The sequence below is a fragment of the Bos indicus genome, chromosome 6 (genome assembly GCF_029378745.1).
Source record: "Bos indicus isolate NIAB-ARS_2022 breed Sahiwal x Tharparkar chromosome 6, NIAB-ARS_B.indTharparkar_mat_pri_1.0, whole genome shotgun sequence".
NCBI classification, from domain to species: domain Eukaryota; kingdom Metazoa; phylum Chordata; class Mammalia; order Artiodactyla; family Bovidae; genus Bos; species Bos indicus.
Window position 1 is genome coordinate 102,069,096 of NC_091765.1, and position 15,271 is coordinate 102,084,366.

Here is a 15,271-nt window from a genome sequence, read left to right on the forward strand (position 1 = left end):
TAAAGAATTTGCCAGCAATGAGGGAGACATGGGTTTGATCCCCGGGTTAGGAAGATCCCCTGGAGAAGGGAATGACCACCCACTCCAGTATTCTGGCCTGGAGAATTCCATGGACTGTATAGTTCATGGGATCGCAAAGAGTCAGATGTGACTGAGCAACTTTCACTTTTTCACATTTTGAATTTTACGAGGAAACATTGTACTAAGTCATTTTATATCTGATATCTGCCTGTATTGTAAAGAACAAAAAATAGCCTTTATGAGTTCTGTACAAAGTGTTTGACACAAAACACACCTTTAAAGGCTTCCTTCACCCCAGTACTTTTCAAGACAAGAAGAGGTATAAGAACCTAAGTAGAATGTATTTTGTGAGTTTTTCTTAAAGAAATTCTAAGGACTTTTAAAGAATGCAATACTCCCAAATCCCTTTCAAATTATAATTTTAAAACATTAAGCTGTAAAAGAAGCATAAGGAAATTCAACAAATTTATATTTTTCCAACGATGACTAATATATTTTGGAGAGACTGAGGGAGATGCTTGAGGGCTAAGGCAAAAGGAGAAGGGGGCAGCAGAGGATGAGACGGTTAGATAGCATCATCGACTCAATGGACATGAATCTGAGCAGACTCCTGGAGATAGAATAAAGGACAGAGGAAACTGGCGTGCTGCAGCCCATGGGGTCTCAAAGAGTCTGACTCAGCTGAGCGACTGAACAACAACAAGCTCGTGCTTCATCAACTTTGGGATAAGCCAGCTGTGTTTCCTATCCTGCAAATAACTAGCTAAAAATGTCAGAACTCACTTACCTCTCCTTTTACCACAAAACATGCACTCTCCTTATTATGCTTTATTAACATAGCTCTTTAAGCTTTATAACTCCTTTTCACGTACTATTTCATTTATCCTCAAAACTTAATAATCAAAAACTATTATTCCCACTTCAAGACAAACAAACACTCCAAGCAGTGAAATATGTTTTGGGAAGTTCCACAGCTGTAGTCTACATAAACAGGACTCAAAACCAGAACTTCAAACTTCTAAAACTCACATACTTTGTGACTCCACTGAAAAAAACCACTGCTAACACATTTCAGTTCCCCCATGCACTGGCTTATTTCCTATATCAATGCCTGTAAGACTCTTAAAAGCATCAAAGTGACTCTGATGGTTTCCACCTCAGTGAATTTGGCAAGGGACTACAGAAGCCTGTACTGAATGGCCAGTCTTGGTGCCAAAGGAAGGCACAGTCCAGGCTCCTTGGCTCTTTCAGTAGGACTCAGAGCACAGACTGCACTGCAACTGTTTAGGCCCCGGGGCAGACCCAATGGACTGCATCTCTGAGAGGCCTTCAGATGGTGTAAAGGCTGGAGTTTTTCATGGCCATCATAAATGTGCCTTTACTCACCAATCATTAACACCTTCATGGAGTCACAAAGAGTCTGACATGACCGAGCAACTGAGAACACACACAGTGTATTCATGTTAGCTACCGTTGGAGGGGCCTGCTGATCTCCAGGCATCACTTTTCCTCAGCCTTCACTGCCCTTTTTCTCTACAAATAAACTCCACTTTCTTCAGCCCCTACCTGTGCTTCTACACAGATGAAGTTGTGGAGCACCCAAGTGGCACTCAGAGTAAAATTATAAAGCTCTGCATATTTGTGAAACACTTAAATACGTACTATTTCAGAATTACATCTAAACTACCTTCTCATCTTAAATCAACGTCCACCTGACCAAACATTTAGTTCAAATATGGAATTGAATACTTACTTTTTAAAGATCACTCTTTTTTGCAACCCCATGGACTGTAGCCCACCAGGTTCCTTCTGTCCATGGGATTTTCCAGGCAAGAATACTGAAGTGGGTTGCCATCTCCTTCTTCAAGAGATCTTGCCCACCCAAGGATGGAACCTATGTATCCTGCATTGGCAGGTGGATTTTTTTTACCACTGAGCCACTTGGGAAGCCCTTTAAAGGTCACACCCAACTACAAAGAATCACAACTGATTCATACAGCTCAACAGCAAGAAAATAAATAACCCAATTTAAAAATGAACAAATGACCTGACTAAACATTATTCCAAAAAGATATATGAATGGCAAGCAGGTATATGAAAAGGTACTCAACATCACTAATCATCAAGGAAATGAAAATCAAAATCACAATGAGATATCACGTCACATGTCTATCATCTTTCTAAAACTCATAAAAAATTCAGTAAAGTCTCAGCATTCAAAAATCAGTGACATACATTTCGTTACACTAGTAATACACTATCAGAAAGATAAATTAAGAAAACAATCTTATTTACAATTGTATCAAGAATAAAATACTTAGGGTTAAACTTAACCAACAATATAAAAGATCTGTATGCAGAAATCTATAAGATGCTGATGAAAGAATTTCTCTAACCAAAGAAGACACAAATGGAAAGATATCCCATGGCTATGGGTTGAAAGAGCTTATATATTTTTAAAATATCCCTTCCTGGTGGCTCAGACAGTAAAAGCGTCTGCCTACAATGCAGGAGACCTGGGTTCAATCCCTGGGTTGGGAAGATCTCCTGGAGAAGGAAATGGCAACCCACTCCAGTACTCTTGCCTGGAGAAACCCACTAATGGAGGAGCTTGGTACAGTCCATGGGGTCGCAAAGAGTTGGACATGACTGAGTGACTTCACTTTCACTTAACCACCCAAATTGATCTATATGTCCAATGCAATCCTATCAAAATTCAAATGTCTGTATAGCACAAGGAACTCTACTCAATACTCTGTAATGTTACATAAGGGAAAAGAATCTTATAAAGAGTAGATACAATATGTGTATACGTATAACAAATTCACTTTGTTATATATCTGAAACTAACACAACATTGTAAAACAACTATATTCCAATAAAACCTTTTTAATTCCAACATCTTTTTTTTTCCCCCTCAGAAAAAGAAAAAATAATCCTAAAATTTGTACGGAAGTGCAAAAGACCCCAAACAGACAAAGCAATCTTGAGGCAGAAAAACAAAGCTGGATGCATCATACTTACTGGAAACATCATACACACAATATACTTCCAAACTATATTACAAAGCTATAGTAACCATAATGGTACAGTATTGGCATAAAAATGGACACATAGGTCAATGAAACAGAATAGAGAGCTCAGAAATAAACCCATGCATATTTGGTCAATTAAAGCATGACAAAGAAGATAAGAATATACAAACGACAAGGGATAATCTCTTCAATAAATGGTGTTGGGAAAAGGACCAGCTTCATGCAAAAGAAAAAAACTGCACCACTGTCTTCTACCATACACCAGAATAGACTCAAAATGAATTAAATATTTAAATTTAAGGCTTGAAACTGTAAAGCTCCTAAAAGAAAATACATGTTGGGGGTAAGTTCCTCAACATGGGTCTTGGCAATGATTTTTATTTGACACCAAAAGCAAATGTTAGAAAAGCAAAAATGAGCAAGTGGGACAATATCAAACTAAAAAGCTTCTGCACAGCAAAGAAAACCACCAAAAATGAAAGACAACCTGTGGATGACAGGAACTATTTTCAAATCATATATCTGATAAGGGGTTAATATTCTAAATACATAAATATCTCACTCAGCTCCATGGCAGGAAAAAAAAAAAAAATGGGCAGAGGGACTGAGTAGACATTTTCCAAAGATACACAAGTGGCCAAATGATACGTAGAAAGATCCTCCAACTCACTGATTATCAGGGAAATGCAAATGAAGACCATGATGAGATGTCATCTCACACCTGTCAGAATGGCTATATCAAAAAGACCACAAATAAGAAGTGTTGCTGAGGATTCAGAGAAAAGAGAATCCTTGTGCACCTGTTGCAGGAATGCAAATTGGTGTGACCACCATGGTAAACAACACGGATTTCCTCAAAAAAATTAGAAACAGAACTACCATTTGATGAGCAATTCCACTTCTGAGTGTATATACAAAGGAAATGAGAACAGAATATTGAAGAGATTATCTGTACTCACATGTTCATTGTAGCATTATTTATGATGGCACTGGGATATGGAAACAACTTAGGTGTCCATCAGTGAATTAATGAATAAATCAGATGTGACACACACACACACACACACACACACACGGACTTCCCAGATGGCACTAGTGGTAAAGAACTTGGTTGCCAGTGCAGGAGACATAAGAGACTAATCTCTGGGTCAGGAAGATCCCCTGGAGGAGAATATGGCAACCCACTCCAGTATTCTTGCCTGCAGAATCCCTTGGACGGAGAAGCCTGGTGGGCTACAGTCCATAGGGTTACAAAGAGTCAGACATGACAGAATCGATTTAGCATGCATGCACGACAACACACACACACACATACACACACACTGGAATACTATTTGACCTTAAAAAAAAAATCAAAAGAGATCCTGTCACTTGCAACATCATGGATGGTTTTGGAGGGCATTATGCTAAATAAAATAAGTCAAAGAATGACAAAGTGAAATAAGCCAAATAGCATGGTATCACTTACATGTGGAATCTTTTTCTTTTAAGTCAAATTCATAGAAACAAGGAGAAGGCAATGGCAACCCACTCCAGTACTCTTGCTTGGAAAATTCCATGGACAGAGGAGCCTGGTAGGCTGCAGTCCATGGGGTCGCTGAGGGTCGGACACAACTGAGCGACTTCACTTTCACTTTTCACTTTCATGCATTGGAGAAGGAAATGGCAACCCACTCCAGTATTCTTTGCCTGGAGAATGCCAGGGACAGGGGAGCCTGGTGGGCTGCCGTCTGTGGTGTTGCACAGAGTTGGACACAACTGAAGTGACTTAGCAGTAGCAGTAGCATAGAAACAAAGAGTAGAATACTAGCTACCAGGAGCTAGGGTAATTGTAGAAAATGGGGAGAAAATGGTAAAAGAGTACAAACTTTCAGCTATAAGATGAGTAAGGTCTAAGCTCAGCCTGGCCATTCTAGTCAATAATACTGTTGCATAACCAAAATTTGCTTGGAAAGTAGCTCTGAAGCATTCCCGGAGAGGCAGCAAGGAAGGAAAGAGCAAGAAAGAGAAAGGGAGACAAAGAGGAAGGAAAGGAGGGAGAAAGGGATGGAAAAAAAATTACTACTGGATGGTCACACCCTTTGGAGGCTTCCCTAGTGGCTCAGTGGTAAAGAATTTGCCTGCAATGCAGGAGACACAGGAGACATGGGTTTGATCCCTGGGTCGGGAAGATCCCTGGAGAAGGAAACAGCAACTCATTCCAGTATTCTTGCCTGAAAAATCCCACGGATAGAGAAGCCTAGTGGGCTACAGTCCAACAGGTCACAAAGAATCCTTCATGACAGCAACTGAGCACGTCCACACCCTTTTGCAATCAGAATTTGAAGTGAAACATTCCTTTCCAGCAAGTTAGCTGCCACCTGTGCTTTCAAACTCCTCCCAACCAGTGTCTGGAGAGTGTGGAATAGCTGGACCTCAGGATAACACACAGAGAGACAGACACACTCATAGAAGACACAGTGCAGAAAGCAGCACAAAAGGAAAAGTGGCTCTATCTCAGGTGGTTGTAATCAAACATTAAAGGGGACATTTACTCTACGCTGGCTCGGCCTAACGTGGATCAGAGGCAGCTGAGTTGTAAGCACACCGGGAACCCAGACTTGAGTTCATGACCAAAGGGAGGGCGGGGAGGAATTCAGCAAGAACATTTCCAAACGATTCTGCTGATGCACTGGTTGTTTCGGTTACTTTCTTGCCAGGGCCGTACATACACACCCATAGGCGGTGTCTCCAGATCACGAAATGCAGTGAAAACGGGTAGGTTGTTGAGACGATATGAACTAGACAAAAGGCTACCCAGATAATTCACTTGTCCAGAGAGGATTGTTTTGTTTTTGCTTAAATAATTGATTTTGGTTTCTTGCTATAAACCACTTGTCACCTATCTAACATACGTGCTTAGTTGCTCAGTCGTGTCCTACTCTTTGCAACCCCATCGACTGTAGACCACCAGGCTCCTCTGTCCATGGGGATTCTCCAGGCAAGAACACTGGAGTGGGCTGCCATGCCCTTTGCCAGGGATCTTCCCAAGCCAGGGATCGAACCCAGGTCTTCCACATTGCAGGAGGATTCTTTACTATCTGAGCCACCAGGGTTTCCCTTAATAATAGAACTTTGACTTTATTCCAAGCAGTGGTGTGTCCAGCTAAATGACTACATTTGCTGACCTCTCCTGCAACTTGGGACGGTTGAAGAACAATAAGTGGACCTTTAGAGAAAAATCCTTAAGGCAGACAGCTAGAGTGTGCCTTTTTGTCCTTCCTAGAACATATATGTGATGTCTCAAACCCTAGCAACTATCTTAGACCTTAACACAACCTTGGTGATGGGAACCACACGCTATCGACGGTGGAGAAATAGCAGAAAGAGCCTGGTCCTTACTCCCACTTTAGATGCCCCATTTAAAGCCTGGGGGTATCTCTCTTCAGCCTTCCTTTATAAAAGAAAAAAAAAGACAAAAGCCCATCCTGTTAAATTCCTATCTGTGTTATCAGCAATTGAATGAAATTTACAACTAATATGCCAGCTCTACAAATCACCCAAGTTACCTGGAAACTGCGGCCCCAATACCCATTTATATCATTTTGGGATACAGAAACAAAGCTTTCAAACTAACCGTGATAGTTATGGGTGATTTGATTCTCAAGCCAAAAATTAGGTCACACAATAAGAATACTTTGAATCTACTTATGGGAGAAGCAGATCATCAGCTCATTTGAAAGCTGGGCTGCGCTAGTACACCCAGATGCTATGATTCTACTTGAGTTATTAAGTTCAAGCACGCTGCAGTAATCCTGACCTGATTTTCCACTTCATCAGAAAAAGATAAGTCTAGGTACCAGGTGATACACACCATTCTAACCAGGAGCTTTAGTTTAATACGTAATCTCCGAAAGTAATTTCAAAAAGGGTTCTGGGCCTCCAGAAACTCACATTCTCCTCCCCCATAAACTTTGGTAACTGTGTGGTAATTACACCCATGCTTCTCTCTGTATCCACCAAGAAGCTTTACTGGCGCCTTATCCTATAGAACTCAGTTCTATATACTTAGTATTTGCCTCACCTAAGCCCTCTATATCTGTTTCCACATAGAAGGATAATAATACTTACCTTTCCTCCAAGGTGTGTTGTGATGTTTAATTAATGTTTACAAAGTATATAGTAAGCTGTAGATGAAAGATGCTAAAGAAGCATAAAGTAGTATCATTAGTCTGACTCATCACTTAGCCTTATTAGGTATGCAAAATGAAAGTCATGTTGCTACAGCTAAAATAGTTATGAATACACATTAGGTCAAATATAAATCCCAGAGAGATTTAAATCTGTATGCCAGGTCCACAAAGCCAACACCTGAAGCTCCTTATTATTAGAGCAATGTGCTTTTTTGTTTCCCTTTCTAACAAGTATTTACTTGAAACCCCTTAGCTTTCAAGAATAGAAACTGATTAGAAGGTTAAGGTTACAGTGAAAACATGATATATTTGGGAAACATCTGAAGTTCTTCATACTTTAATATGAAGATAAAAATTCAATCTGTAGTGATGCGAAACTCCATAAAACTTGGAAAAACTTTTGATTCTTCCACAATTGAAACTAGCAAGAAAATTCCGGGACTTTCCTGGTGGTCTAATGGTTAAGATCCCATGCTCCAATGCAGGGGGCCTGGGTTCAAATCCCAGGTCAGGGGACTAGATCCCACATGACATGACTAAAAGACCCCAGCATGCCTCAACTAAGACCCAGGGCAGCCAAATAAATACATAAATAAATATATGTTTATATATATATATATATGTTTTTTTTAAAAAAGAATACTCTGAATTTCATAGGAAATTTAAAAGATAAACTGATAACCTTGAAAGTTTAGTACAATGTTTCTTGAGTTCAAATGTGCACTATGTTGAGATGTATACATATTATTTTATATACAGTCTTCAACAATTTTCAACTAAATATACAACTATATTTAGATAATAAGTATATATTAAGATTTTACAAATTTCTGAACCAAGGAATCGTTGACACTATATGCTCTATTTTGGCATATAAAACTAAAATATCACTTTGTTGTGCAACATGGAGCTCTTTTTCAAGCTCTGTATCCTAATGTTCCCCTTGCTGTGTAGCAGAAAGAGAATTAGGAAATAGAAAGAGCCCTGCTGACGAGAAGGGCTCATTATGCAAATAGCTGGGTAAGTCCATACTTTCCATCCATGGCTTACCCTGGATGTCGAGTTTCAAAGAGAACTAATAGTCTTAAGAGTGAAAATGCAACACACACACAAACCCACACAACGAACATGCACAATAGAGTAAATGCACAAAGGAGGAATCCCACGTGGTTCTGAAAGATGTTGCAATGGGATTCATCATTACATGGTCTCAGAGAATGAGGTGATGACTGTCCTCCTCTTCCAACTTCCACAAAATTTGGTCAGTTTGGAAACTTATGATCTAGTTAGGTTTACATGGAAGATAAAAAGACACATTCATTTCATCCCCCAAAAGCACAAAGTCAACATTCTTCTGAGTTAAGGAAAAGCTTTCTGGAGACAATTAACTTCTTATAAAATTTTTTCTAAAGAGAGAGAGGGAGTAGGTAATTGCATTACAGGACAAGAGCAACTCTTAAAGGTCAGAGGATTTGATGACATCTTAACCAGTCCAGATTTAGTTACTGAAGTGTTAGAAATAATCTAAAATTATTTTCTTCTACTTCTTCGATGATTACTTTTCTCATCTCCATTTCTTCTTTTCTTCTTTAAGTGTGTTGTGATCCATATGTTTACAAGCTGGATGTTCCCAAAATAGACACCACCCCCTTCTATTTCCACATATTTTTATATACACTATGTGAATTAAAATGCAAAGAATCCCTATCTTGTATATGATGGAAAACCCACCTCATCCCTAATACTTTCATGAACAATAAAGGAACTTCCATTACTCTGAGTCACTTCCTCGGATTTCTTGCTCCTGCTGAATTCTTAAGTGGCATCTTTGTCTTTCCTTAGGTTTAATCCACGCTGACTCAGTATAGAATATATTCCAAAACACTAATTTCCCCAAAACACTAATCCCTTAAGATCTAATCACATTATAGCCGTGATCATATATCTTTACTGAAGTTTCAATAACAACATGAGGTAAGAGGGTGTGCTGTATCACAGCACAACATAGCAAAAGATTTAAACATGAATTCAGTATTCCTGCTATTCAAAGACACATTCTCTCCACTTTAATGGGCTTGGAATTTTGATACATCTTACAATCAATCTGTACAATTAAAGTGCTGTCATATTTTCTCTTGAAAAGATCTTATTAAATTGACAGTATATCACATTACCATAGTATCCTAAAATCAAAGGGATTTTATTTTTTTTTAAAAGCCACCTGTGGTCTTCAAAGTCCAAAGCCACACCCACAGTTAGGAACTTCTCACTGATCTCCTCATCCCTGTTCACTCCAACACCCACTCCATCCCCTCCCATCGTTTCCCGTTTCCCAATTTTCCCCAGTTCTTGGAGTTCTTCCCATTCTTCCTCTATATTGATCCTGTAGGCCTCACAAACCTTGTCTCTATGTCTTCCCTAGACTACTATTATGGTGACCAACTAAAGAAAACATTTTCTTTTTTGAGAAATTTTTTTAATGGCTTTTGTTTTTCCTCCTTACTTTCTCTTTTTTTTCAATTTTTTAAAACACGTTTTAAATTGAGACATAGTTGACAATGTAACATTGTATAAGTTTAAGGTATATGACGTGTTGATTTGATAAATTTATATATTGCAAAATGATTACCATCATAGCATTAGCTAACACCTCTACCACATAATTATTTATCATTTCTTTCTTGTTGTGAGAACATTTAAGATATCAACAGTTTGGGGACTTCCCTGGTGGTCCAGTGGCTAAGACTCTGCACTTCCAATACAGGGGGCCCAGGTTCGATCCCTGGTCAGGGAACTAGATCCTATAGGCCACAACTAAGAGTTCGCATGCTGCAACTAAAGATCCTGCATGTCGAAACTAAAAGATCCTTCATGTTACAAAGAAGACTGACGATCTGCCTGCCTCACTAAGACCTGGTATGGCCAAATATATAAATCTTAAAATCATTTTTTTTTAAAGATCTCAATAGCTTTTAAATGTACATCTTCTCCTACCACCCCATCAATTTTTCAAATTAACTTTCTTTCTACATAGATTTCTTTCAGCATCTGTAATTAACAGTCTTCTCTTTTTACATTCTTTCCCTTGGGATTCTTATCCAGTTGGAGAGCATATGACTTCCACCTTTCAATCTTCAACTTTTATCTCTCTTTTATCTTCTGGACTGACATTTCCATTCTGAAGGATATGTTCACCAAAACTTAGCACACAGACAGACTTCAAAATTAACACACAATCCAAGGAAAATAAGGCATATTCTGCGAGGCTCCCATTCCATGTGAATCAACAATATGGACTACAGAGTAAAGTAACAAAGGTTTACACTAGGAAGAAGAGTAGGATTCAATTGCCAAGGCCTCCAAGGATGTGAAAAGACCTTCTGCAAGTCAGAAGATCGTGGTTTACCAGATGCCTCTGAAGTCTCAAAGCAGGCACTGCTGATAGGGGACTGCAAAACAATTCAAAGTTGAGTACTGAGGGACTTCCCTGGTGATCCAGTGGCTAAGACCCAGCACTTCCAAATAAATAAATGTGTGCTCAGTCGTGTCCAGCTCTTTGCAGCCCTACGGAATGTAGCCCACCAGGCTCCTCTGTCCATTGAATCTTTCAGGCAAGAATACTGGAGTGGGTTGCCATGCCCTTCTCCAGGGGATCTTCCCAACCCAGGGATGGAACCCAGGTCTCCTGCATCTCCTGCAATGGCAGGAGGATTCTCTACTACTAGTGCCACCTGGAAAGCCCAAGTAAATAACTCTAAGTAAATGCATAAACGGGAACACTGAAATGAACCTAGATGTGTAGAACTTCAAAGCAAAGTCATGATACATGAAATTAAAGGCATCATCTTCCGTTCCTGACAGTCCAAGCTCTGTTAATGGAACTCTGAGTTTTCTAGTCACACAATTTCAAAAACTTTGCCTTTGACTCTTCTGTCTTGATCTTACCTTGTACTCCTTCAATTGTCCAGTTCTTTCACTCCAGACTCTAAAATGTCCTTTCTCTTTGCTATCCCATAATCTTTCAATAAAATGGGCACCTAAAATGTCTCTCTATCCTCAGGTTTTTTTTTTTTTTTTTTTTTCACTTAATCTAATCCTTCCCATTTACCAATGAACAGATCTTCATAAACTACAGTGCTGATGATATCACTTCCCTATAAAATCTTCAAAGGCTCTTTATTACCTGTTAAGTTGAGTACACACTCCACAGTAAACTCCCCATTGCCAAATCCAGGGGTCAATTCTCAGTCTTTATTTTATTAAACCAATCAAGAGCATTTGACAATTAATCTCTAACTTGAATTTCTGCAGTTAGTCTCATTTCAATCCTTATTTGATAACTGATTTCATAAGCAGCTATGGTGATACTTTTAAAACATAAATTAGATTATGTCACTATTCTCATTAAAGTCCTCCAATGGCTTCTTTCTATCTCACTTGGGGTAAAATTCAAAGCACATGCAATGGCCTGCAAGACCTTGTATGATGTGGGTCTACCTCTCCAACCTCATCCTCTACCATAAGCCTTGGTGGTAGAGGCTTTTTAACCCCACTTTTTAACCCCACTCTAGCTACGCCTGTCATCTTGGTGGTACTAAAGGACAAAACCTTTCGTACCCTCACCTTTGAGGTTCTGCAGTGGCAGTTCCCTTGACCTGAGTGCTGCATGGCTCTCTCCGACCCATTCAAATGTCTGTTCAATATCACCACAATGAAGGGCTCTTCTCTCTCCACTCTGTGTAACTAACATTCCCCCCAGCCTACCCAGCCACTCCCTATTCTCCATAACACTTGGCATCATCTGAAATATTTTATTTGTGTAACATTCTATATCTTGTTTCTTCCCACTAGAATATAAACGCCCTGAAAGGAAGGTCTTTGTTTCTTTTACAGCTTTCTTGTCAGAGACTAAAAGAGCTCCTTATACTTAAGTGACTGAGCATGCATGCACGCATGCATGAGAATATAGAACAAATATATACCAGGAAAAGATTGATGATTCAGATTGATAAATAAAAACTTGAAAGTCATGGTTAGTCATATCCAACTCTCTGAGACACCTTAGACTGTAGCCTGCCAGGCTCCTCTGTCCATAGGATTCTCCAGGCAAGAATACTGGAGTGGGTTGCCATCCCATTCTCCAGAGGATCTTCCTGACCCAGGGATCAAACCCAGGTCTTCTGCATGGCAGGTGGATTCTTTACTGTCTGAGCCAGCAGGGAAGCCAAAATAAATACTTATGCATTATAAATAATACCACTGGCACTGTTTTTTTTTTTTTAAGGAATACAATGAAATATTACTCAACTATAAAAAAGAATGAAATCTTTCCATTTGCAACAATATGGATGGAGCTTGAGGGTACTATGCTAAGTGAAATAAGTCAGAGAAAGACAAAAACTCTGTGTATAACTTATATGTGTAATCTAAAAAACAAACAAATGAACAAGCAAAACAGAACAGAAGCAGACTCATACATAGAGCAAACTGGTGGTTGTCACAGGGAAAGAGGGCATGGAGGAACAGACAAATAGGTGAAGGAGGTTAAGAGATACAAACTTCCAGTCATAAAATAAATAAGTCAAAGGGATGTAATATACAGCATAGAGAATATAGCCAATAATATTGTAATAACTTTGTATGATGACAGATGGTAACTAGATTCACCCACCAGGCTCCCCTGTCCCTGGGATTCTCCAGGCAAGAACACTGGAGTGGGTTACCATTTCCTTCTCCAATGCAGGAAAGTGAAAAGTGAAAGTGAAGTCACTCAGTCGAATCCGACTCATAGCGACCCCATGGACTGCAGCCTACCAGGCTCCTCCGTCCGTGGGATTTTCCAGGCAAGAGTACTGGAGTGGGGTGCCATTGCCTTCTCCGAACTAGATTCATAGTGGTGACCAGTTCATAATGTAAGTAAGTGTCAAGCCACTATATTGTACACCTGAAACAAACACAATATTACGTGTCAACTATTTGTTGTTGTTCAGCCGCTAAGTTGTGCCCGACTCTTTATGACCCCATGAACTGTAGCATGCCGGTCTTCCCTGTCCTTCACTAGCTCCCTGAGTTTGCTCAAAATCATGTCCATTGAGTCAGTGATGCCATCTATACTTTCATAAAAAATAAAGTAAAATGAAATAGAGGAGCAATAATACAGAAAAAATTCCACATATATAGCAAACAATAATCCTTAATATACCAAGAATTCCTATATATTCAACATACACAAAACAGTCCAGTAAAAATGGGTAATGGATAGACGCACAGAAAGAATAAAATGCTGAGTCCCGAGACAAAGGGAACGCAGACTCCGCCACCCTCGCTGCCGCCGCCGCCTAGTACTCCTCGCCAGGCCGCCCAAGGGACGCGAACATGGCTGGGATCGCCCTCAGCAGACTCGCCCAGGAGAGGAAAGCTTGGAGAAAAGACCACCCGTTTGGTTTCGTGGCTGTCCCAACAAAGAACCCTGACGGCACAATGAACCTCATGAATTGGGAGTGCGCCATTCCTGGGAAGAAGGGGACCCCATGGGAAGGAGGCTTGTTTAAACTACAGATGCTGTTCAAAGACGATTACCCATCCTCACCACCAAAATGCAAGTTTGAACCGCCGCTGTTCCACCCAAACGTGTACCCCTCAGGCACAGTGTGCCTGTCCATCCTGGAGGAGGACAAGGACTGGCGGCCAGCCATCACCATCAAGCAGATCTTATTAGGAATACAGGAACTTCTAAACGAACCAAATATCCAAGACCCAGCTCAAGCAGAGGCCTACACGATCTACTGCCAAAACAGAGTGGAATAGGAGAAAAGGATTCGAGCACAAGCCAATAAGTTTGCTCCCTCATAAGCAGCGACCTGTGGCATCGTAAAAGGAAGGGATTGGTTTGGCAAGAACTTGTTTACAACATTTTTGCAAATCTAACGTTGCTCTACAATTACTGGTCACCTGGGAAGGGTGGGCGGGTGCCATTTTCCATTTCCGCCACTGGTACAGTCTCGACTTGCTGAATCGCCCAGTTTTTCATACAGGGTCTCTTCCTTCAGTCTTTTGTATTTTTGATTGTTATGTAAAACTTGCTTTTATTTTAATATTGATGTCAGTATTTCAACTGCTGTAAAATTATAAACTTTTATACTTGGATGAGTCCTGAGGAGCGCGTTCCCAGAGCTGCACTTAGCCTCCCGCTGGCCGCATGACCCGGGAAAGCAGAGCTGCCCGCCCCCAGAGCCCCAGAGCCCCAGCCAGCCAGCGTCGCGTTTCCGCATCACTTCCTTTGTGTTTATATGGCGTTTGTCTGTGTTGCTGTTTAGAGTAAATAAACTATTTATATAAAAAAAGAAAGAAAGAATAAAATGCTATTCCCAGAAGAAAAGACAAAACAGTCAATAAGCATTAAATAATAAGCAGAAAATAAAAGTGAAAACAATAATAAAATACCAGTGCTTAGCTATCGGAATGACCAAAAAGATAAAGAGTTTGACTATATCAAGTGTCGGCAGGTGTACGGACAGAGAAATGTGGGAAAACAGCCCTTTCATTACAACTGCCACTTCAGAGGGCAATGATTAGTGTCTATCAAACCAAAAACAGACATACCGCGTGGCCCAATAATCCCGCTTCTCAGTATCTCCTCTAGAGAAACACCCATAAGTGTAAGAATCTTTGTAAGCATTGCTTATAATTCTACAGACAAGCCTAAAAAGGAGACAGGCTAAATATTATTAAATGTTACGTGTTGCATCTTGGGGTAGTAGGCAACTGCATACAGAGGGACAGTATTTTACTATGTTTTGTAAAAAAAAAAAACACTCATACACACATTGGTCCTTACTCAAATTCACAAGAAGTACCAAACATGCATTTACATATCTATCACAGCTTAAACAGCATCCACAAACCTACAACTGTAGCTGCTGGAGGGAGGAAGAATGTATTATGTCTGGGGTGCCAGAGGAAAACTGACCCATTTCTGTCAAACTTTAATTTGGGAAGAGAAGCATTAGCCATGTACTCTTGGTGCAGTTTACACTACATGTA

General features: G+C 40.0%; 1 protein-coding gene, 1 non-coding gene and 1 pseudogene across 3 annotated transcripts in view; 2 read left to right on the forward strand and 1 right to left on the reverse strand.

Moving 5' to 3' along the window:
• MAPK10 (mitogen-activated protein kinase 10) overlaps positions 1-15,271 on the reverse strand; it is a 623,107-nt gene that overhangs the window by 527,771 nt on the left and 80,065 nt on the right. The gene's annotated exons all lie outside the window — the stretch shown is intronic.
• TRNAG-UCC (transfer RNA glycine (anticodon UCC)) lies at positions 9,950-10,022 on the forward strand. Its single transcript has one exon. It is a non-coding gene; the product is annotated as a tRNA-Gly (tRNA).
• On the forward strand, positions 13,585-14,184 carry LOC109560651 (SUMO-conjugating enzyme UBC9-B pseudogene; annotated as a pseudogene).